Source organism: Vulpes vulpes, unplaced genomic scaffold (assembly GCF_048418805.1).
Source record: "Vulpes vulpes isolate BD-2025 unplaced genomic scaffold, VulVul3 Bu000000627, whole genome shotgun sequence".
NCBI classification, from domain to species: domain Eukaryota; kingdom Metazoa; phylum Chordata; class Mammalia; order Carnivora; family Canidae; genus Vulpes; species Vulpes vulpes.
Window position 1 is genome coordinate 1,278,967 of NW_027325667.1, and position 8,503 is coordinate 1,287,469.

The 8,503-nt window shown below is 41.6% G+C and overlaps 1 pseudogene; it reads left to right on the top strand.

The window, feature by feature from the left end:
* Nucleotides 1-4,202: 4,202 nt before the first annotated feature.
* LOC140596368 (tubulin alpha-1A chain-like) lies at nucleotides 4,203-5,579 on the top strand (annotated as a pseudogene).
* Nucleotides 5,580-8,503: the final 2,924 nt, after the last annotated feature.

Below are 8,503 nucleotides of genomic sequence, written 5' to 3' on the forward strand. Positions count from 1 at the left end.
CCACCAGCCTGGTGTAAACACCAGAGTAACAAAACTGTCTCTGTGTTTTGTTTGCTAATAAATTCCTTGCACCTAGAAGAATGCCTGGCTCAAAGAGGAGGCTCAGTAAACACTCAATGAATAAATGAACACTCAAAAATCTAACCTAAATGCTGTACTCAATACTTGCAAAATCTCACCTAAAGTTTACAAAATTTCACATAGATTTAATTTAATATAAATTCCTAATATGTAGTAAAATCGACACTGAACTAAGAATTAAAAACCCAAAGCTAAGCCTGGATCCCAGTCTTGCAATTTGGTCTGGAAGAATTTCTTCGACCTCCCTGAGGCTCAGTTCCTTCTCCGTGAAATCAGGATGTTTCATGGTTTTTTGTTGTTGCTTTTATGCTTAAAACCAAATATGATGATGAATGTAAAACTATAAAATCAGAAGTGCAAGATCATATGATAAGAGGATAGGACCCACTATTTCCTTCTGAACTGGACCATTGCTGTGTGCTGTCATTTTTTATAAAGTTAAGTGATAAAAATATACCATAATTGTAATGTGCAGCTGCACTCACAGACCAAAATAAATCTGATTAAGACACAAGCCCTTAAAGAGTGATGGTTACTAAGGTTTTCCCATTCAAGTGTAAAAATCCTCTGATGCCCAGAAGGCAGTCTTAAACCAGGGACTAACTGGAGATGCCAAAAGGATTTGTGCAGAAGGCATCAAACCACAGGTTGAAACGAAGACAACAAGCAGAAGTTTTTTTGTTGTTGTTGTTTTGTTTTGTTTGTTTGTTTGTTTTTTGTTTTTCACTTAGAGAAAGACCAGAGGGTTCAAGCCCTGGTTCACCCACCTTTACTAAGTATGAGTTCACACCAATTGCCTAACCTCCCCATATGGGTAATATAAGACAATCTCTAGGCTTACTGGGAGGATTAGAAGAGCTACTACCTGGGAGGCACTTAGACAAACTGTGCTCACCAGAAATTTTTTTGGGCAACCTCGCACACACAAACAAAACACAGTTCAATATATGCATCCAGCAGAGTAAAGCATTTTCCCTGCCAAGGAAGTGAAGGCCAGTGGAGAGGCAGAAGGGGAGCACCTTCTCTCATTAGGTGAGAAGGCAAAATCTAAAGGCAAATGTGTCTATGGAATCTACACTACTCAATGTTAGTGCTAAACTCCAATGCTGAGGTTTTCCATAGAGAGCGTTCTCTGACTCAATAGCTTCAGCACAGAGATAACTCATCACCTGGTAACATGTTAGACATGTACATCCTTGGGCCTCAGCCCAGACCAACTGAGTCAGAAAACTGTGGGTCTGGGACCCAGCAATCTGAATTCTAGCAAGCCCCCAGATGATGGGGGCATGAGCCAAAGTCAGAAAACCACCACCTTCAGCCATCAACTCCTGAGAGAGAAAAGATAGTGAAGGAGAATCAAAATTGACTCTTCAACGCTTTAGCTAAGTGATGAACTGATAGAGTTTGGTTGCAAGAAAATATCTTTAGAAAACAGTGAGTGAATACAGCATTCACTGGTTTGGCAGCACACAAAATCTTCAACTCACAGAGATCTACCCCATAATAACTATGTGTCGGCCACCATGCTATGAACCAGGAGAGACAGAAAGGATAAAACACGGATCTCGACCCCTGGGAGTTTGTAATATTATGAGGTATTCAGACCCAGAAAGCCTAAGAAGAATATAAAGCCACATGTAGCTCCTGCTGTGACAAATAAGTAAAAAGTGAGCCCCACTCTGGAAAATAAGCACACAAGGAATGATAACAGCAGCAGCTGGTCATGTATGGTGGTGGAAAGGAGGTAACAAGGGATGCTGTTGGGGAGGAAGCTGGACAGGTAATTGGGATTTGAGTGTCACCCTGAGGAACTAGCCTTTATTACCTTCTCTGTACAGTTATTGAGGTTTTGAGAAAGGCCATGTTTCTCTATATCCCCCACACCGGGCTCTGGATGAGAACTAGCAGCAATCTCAATCTCAGGAAGGAGGCCAAAGAGAAACTGGAAGAGCAGGTGACTACACGGAAAAGAGAGGGGAGGACCATGCAATGGGAGAAAAAACTGCAAAGCAGAGTAAGGATAGAACATAGAAGACCTGCAGATTGAATTACTGGGTGAGTCAAATACAGTCTCAGATTGAAAGAGGTCCCCCCAAAATACATCTCCCTTTACCACGTCTGTGGCATGGGATATGATGCATTTACTGATAATGTTGCTGAAGCTGAGCTACGTGTAAACACAGAAGGAATGCCTGGACTGCAGTATGGTTAAGTTACTGGCACAAGGCACAAAACCAAAATCACAGCATTTAAAGGGACAAATCAAAAGAAAACATGATTATGGAAATCCCTTTCATATCAGGTAAGACTATTTATTCTCAAATTTATCAAATTCCCAATCTGCTTATAGAGTTGAAGTTAGTCATTGAGTCAAGATACACTGATGTCCAATTAGTTGATTTGAGAATATGGATTTTTAAAATTTCACATCCTCCATTTGGGAGTTATACTTATAATCCCCCCCCCCCCCAATACTATTGACATTGGGGCTAAATTTCTAAATACAAAGCTTGTGCTAAATATCAAAAGCATCAGTTTTCCTGTCAATGTTCTCTACTCTCATATGATGAAATTTTGTACAGATAATAGATACAGAAATGAGCATTGTGATGGCACAGAGCCCAAGATGATAAGACAAGCCAGCCATATCCAGGTATTTGACTCTGCCAAAGTTGTTTGTGGGCAAACATGTGGCACATTCCAAAGGCAGTGAGGCACACCTGGTCTGCGTGAGAAACAAGGAAATGCCAAGTGTGGCTGGGAAACAGTTGTCACAGGAGCTGTGTAGACCTTGTAGACCATGGTGAAGATGCTCTTCCTAGTACACACATTACCAGGGAGGGTGGTAAGCAGAATAATCTGACGACCCTCTGCCAACGAGTTTACACTTATATTGTAATGAATAATGCAAATCTTGTCATCTGGACCCAGAGTAATGTGAAAAGCTCTTGACTCATAAGGGTATCTTTGATCTTTAGGGTCGATCGGCAGAAGAGCTAATATACATTAAGTATGGGTTAACCTACTTAGTGTCATATTTAATAAATTTGAGCTAGCTACCAATGTGCATATTTAATCACTACCTATGCTGTTATAGAAAAAAAATAGTATCTAAGAGAAATTATGCCCGTCTGAGCAGACTTCTGTGTTTTGAGATAGAACATGAGCACACAGGAAAAGGAGAAACATGCAGTATTATGATTTCAACACAAATCTACCAACCATGAGCCACAGAGGCTGACAGGGCCTTGCTCACAGTCAGCACAGTGCTGAAAGGGAGAGATAGCTTTCCTGCTGGAAATGTACACTGTGGGTTCTTTGGGAGCACTGGTGTTAGGGGCCCACAGCAAGCCAGGACCCCTTACAGCATATGGCTGGTGGCTGGACTTATTCCCTCCAAAGAACTGTGATTGAGTGAAATCACAGACAATGTGGCTCTAACTCAGCTTAATACTAGATCTGCTCATGCTTGTTTCTCACGCTTGTTTCCATGTATGTGTGTGTGTGTGTGTGTGTGTGTGTTTTAAGATTTTATGTATTTATTCATGAGAGACACAGAGAGAGACAGAGATATAGGCAGAGGGAGAAACAGGCTCCCTGCCCAGAGCCCGATGAGGGACTCGATCCCAGGACCCCGGGAACACGACCTGAGCTGAAGGCAAACGCTCAACCGCTGAGCCACCTGGGTGCCCCTCCATGTGTACTTTAATCATCTTAGCTACCAATGCATCCCTCAAACACCTTCGTAGACATTTTTGAGAACGACTCTCAACTCTAATAACAATATAAGTAGGTGGCATGATTGGTTCTACTGAATCCCTCCTTATGAGGATGTCATTAAAGATACACACAAAGGATTCCCCACAATTTTGCAGACAGTTAAATGCCCAGCTGATGGAAGTGGGGACAGAGGGCAGAGGGTTGGGTGGCATTGAGAACTTGAAGTGTTTGTTGAGTGAGTAAACCCAGAATTGCTGTTTGCACATGCCAGGTTGTGATATAAGCAATAAAATATCAATATTTAGGTTCTCTTAATTGACCCCCTAACAGTTGCGCTATGAGAAGCAACAACCTCTCTTCCTCCTCTCCACCATCTGCTCAGCAGCAGCAAAGCAGCAACTATGTGTGAATGTACCTCTATCCACATTGGCCAGGCTGATGTCTAGATCAGCAATGCCTACTGGGAGCTCTGTTGCCTGGAACACGGCATTCAGCCCGATGGCCAGATACCAATTGACAAGACCACTGGGGGAGGAGATGACTCCTTCAACACCTCCTTCAGTGAGACAGGTGCTGGCAAGCATGTACCCAGGGCAGTGTCTGACCTGGAACCCACAGTCATCAATGAACTTCGCACTGGCACCTACCGCCAGCTCTTCCACCCTGAGCAGCTCATCACAGGCAAGGAAGATGCTGCCAATAACTATGCCCGAGGGCACTACATCACTGGCAAGGAGATCACTGACCTTGTCTTGGACTGAATTCGGAAACACTGACCACTGCACAGGTCTTCAGGGCTTCTTGGTTTTCCACAGCTTTGGAGGGGGAACTGGTTCTGGGTTCACCTCCCTGCTGATGGAACATCTCTCGAGTATGGCAAGAAGTCCAAGCTGGAGTTCTTCATTTACCTGAACCTAACCCCCTCTGGGTTTCCACAGCTGCAGCTGAGCCCAACAACTCCATCCTCACTCCCTATACCACCCTGGAGCACTGACTGCGCCTTCATGATAGAAAATGAGGCCATCTATGACATCTGTCATAGCAACCTCAATACTGAATGCCCAACCTACACGAATCTAAATAGGTTGATAGGTCCAATTGTGTCCTCCATCACTGCTTCCCTCAGATTTGATGTTGATCTCACAGAATTCCAGACCAAGCTTGTACCCTATCCTCACATCCATTTCCCTCTGGCCACACATGCTGCTGTCATCTCTGCTGAGAAAGTCTACCATGAACAGCTTTCTGTAGCTGAGATCACCAACACATGCTTTGAGCCAGCTGGAGAAATGTGACCCTCACCATGGTAAATACATGGCTTGCTGCCTGCCGTACTGTGGTGACACGGTTCCCAAAGATGTCAATGCATCCATTGCCACCATCAAGATCAAGTGTACCATCCAAGTGTATTGGCTTCAAAGTGGGCATTAATTACCAGTCCCCCACTGCGGTACCTTTTGGAGACCTGGCCAAAGTACAGCGAACTATGTGCACGCAGACAAGCATCGCTAAGGCCTGGGCTCACCTGGACCACAAGTTTGACCTGATGTATGCCAAACATGCCTTTGTTCACTGGTATGTGGGTGAGGGCATGGAGGAAGGAGAGTTTTCTGATGCCCATGAGGACCTGGCTGCCTTGGAGAAGGATTATGAGGAGGCTGGTGTGGGTTCTGTTGAAGGAGAAGGTGAAGAAGAAGGAGAGGAATGCTAAAGTTAAAAATGTCACAAAGGTGCTGCTTTTACAGGGCAACTTATTCTGTTTTGAACATTGAAAATTTGTGCTCTGATCAGTTAATTTGTATGTAGCAGAGTATACTCTCATATACAATTACTGATCTGTGCTTTAAAACACAACGCTTTGTTACAGACCCAAGCTGTCCATTTCTCTGATGGGTTTGAATAAAATACTCTCTGTCTTAAATGGAAAAAAAAAAACCTCTATTCATCCTATTTTTCTAGTCTTATCTACTAATATTGCTCTACATGAATCCTGTATCCCGCTTACTGATCTATTTATCATGAATGCATATTCTTATCTCCAAGACATTAATTATTCTGTGCCTGTCCACCCTTCTTGTTACCAACTTAATCAAATAATAAAAGTAATAGGAGCAACAATGAGAGCTAATAATTTCAGTAAGCTTAGGTATGCCACCCTGGGGTTAAGTGCTTTACATGTATTATCTCATTTATTAGAAAAACCTAATAAAATAGGCTCTGTGATGTTTCACAGTGAAGGATGCCTCCAAGGTTGCAAAGCTAGCAGGCTGGGAATCCAACGTGACCCTAGGCTCAGACTCGGAACCACTGCAGTAGCACCTCTTCCAAGACCGTCTGCGAAGATACAGCCTGAGCTCCTTCCCTATATGGAATCTTCCTCTTCCTTCACTGTTGACTTCTCATTCCTGCAAATGACTGACACACTTCATTTCTGTGCCACAGGTGCCACACTTAACACATCGTGCCTGGTACTGCCATTCACACTAACCCCACACCAGCCAAGTTCTACACACAGACCTCCAGACAGCAAGAGGTCTGGAAAAACAGAAAACAAGATATACTAACAATGCCAATAATAATTAAAACATTGTTGCTTCCACCACCAGACCCAGATTATGAAGATACTGTAGGAAGAGTAAATTCCTGGCTCTTGGGGGGGTGTGGCATGACCTGGCCCTCCTGGCTCTCTACACTACCTTGGAGGGCTCTGCTGGTCACCTTCTTGCTTCTCACTGGCCTTCTTCCAATTCAGGAGAGAGTCCAAGCTTCCTCTTAAAGTCTTAGCACATGCTCTTTCTAGAACTCTCCAACCCTGCCTTACCCTTGATGATTATGTTCATCCTGCTTCTTTCCCCCACTCAGCCTTTTTCTCAGCAGCACATCTGCCTCCTCCTACTAAGTACAGGCAGTGTATGAGGGCAGGCAGTGTATGTACTTTGTATTAAGCACCCTGTCCTCAATACCTATTCTTACCACACTATAAGCACAGTGTAGAGATTAACAGAAATAGATCTTCCCCAAGTCCTTTATTTGCCATATATACAAGGAACCATCACAGTAAGGGGGGAAAAATCTAGTTTAAATTGTTTACACAAATATCAATCATACATTAGTTCATCGTATAAATCACAATCAACCAAGTTAAGTCTCTAAAAATATTTATGGTACAATCATATTATGCTACAATAAAAGATGTAGAAACCCAACAATTTCATCAGACAGTAAATCTGAAGTTCAAAACTACAGCTCTGCTTTGTACGTCCTGGGTTTCTAATCTGCCTGGAAATGCCCAAGCAACAATGATTCTATCAGCATCTTACCATTTCCACTTCAATTTCTCATGAAAATAGAAATTGCAGACGTACCGAGAATGAAAAAAAAAAAAATGCTACTTCCCACTACCAATTCTGGCTCCATAACCTTTTTTTTTTTTTTTTTTTTTTTTTTTTTTTTAAGCAGCGTTCTTACTCTATTGTACTTGCTCACTCACAGTGGAATTAACTAGCAAAGGATTTCATTAAGTATTATAGAGTGTGGTGATGCTTTTGAATCATTAGCGAACATAAATGTATAGATGGTGTATTTGTAACAATACACAAAGACTTTTTAAAATACAATTGGTTTGTAACCAAGACTTACTGGCTATACAACTATTTTAAACTCATGTTCAATTCTTCTGGTACGAAGTAGTACAGATTCTAAGCAAAAGAACACTCGTACTTCCTGCTGTGAAAATATTTTTTGCAGGTTTACTAATATTTCAACAGCTAGTCAATTCTGTAATCACATTTGTTGGATAACTCCCTTGTTAGTAACTTTTAGAGCTCAATTGTGAATTCTATGGTTTTATTTTTATTTTTATTTTTAATTTTTTTTATTTATTTATGATAGTCACAGAGAGAGAGAGAGGCAGAGTCACAGGCAGAGGGAGAAGCAGGCTCCATGCACCGGGAGCCCGACGTGGGACTCGATCCCGGGTCTCCAGGATCGCGCCCTGGGCCAAAGGCAGGCGCCAAACCGCTGTGCCACCCAGGGATCTGTCTATGGTTTTAATACCATACTTGGTAACATTTCAAAAGACACATGATCAGTAATGATTAACAGAGAGGTTTATAACTAATTCCCTATTAGAGCTAAGTACTTTTAAGCTCATCTGTAAATTTTACTGTTCTAGCATCTTAATTGGATTTCTGGTAATTGCATCTAAAATTCCATAGGCACTTAAGATGTGTTCTAGTTACAAAACAGGAAAAAAGCAAAAAAGCATATACATAACTTCACTGCTTGTAACAATAGCATCCTATGGAAGTCAAAGATTGCTTGGTTATTTATTTACTTTTAACAAGTGCTATAATTTATTTTATAATACATTTATAAAGAGATTAAACCAAGTAATTTAGAAACCAATTAGAAGCTTTAATTTATTTTAGTTCAAGTAGTGACCTCAGTTACTATGATGTGGCATTTAAACGCATGGTTCTTGAGGAAGAGTGGCAAATCCCCACTAATCCAAGATCTCACAGAAAACATGACATCTCTATAAGTATTTAAGTATAGGGCATGGCAATGATTCTGCCTAAATTTTCATTTATATTTTACTACTACAGTAGAATTTTTCTCTCAAAAATGCATGAGGATTCTTTTTGTTGCTAAAGAATAAAGATTCTTCAGAAATCTCTCTATTGCAAATCACAATCTAGCA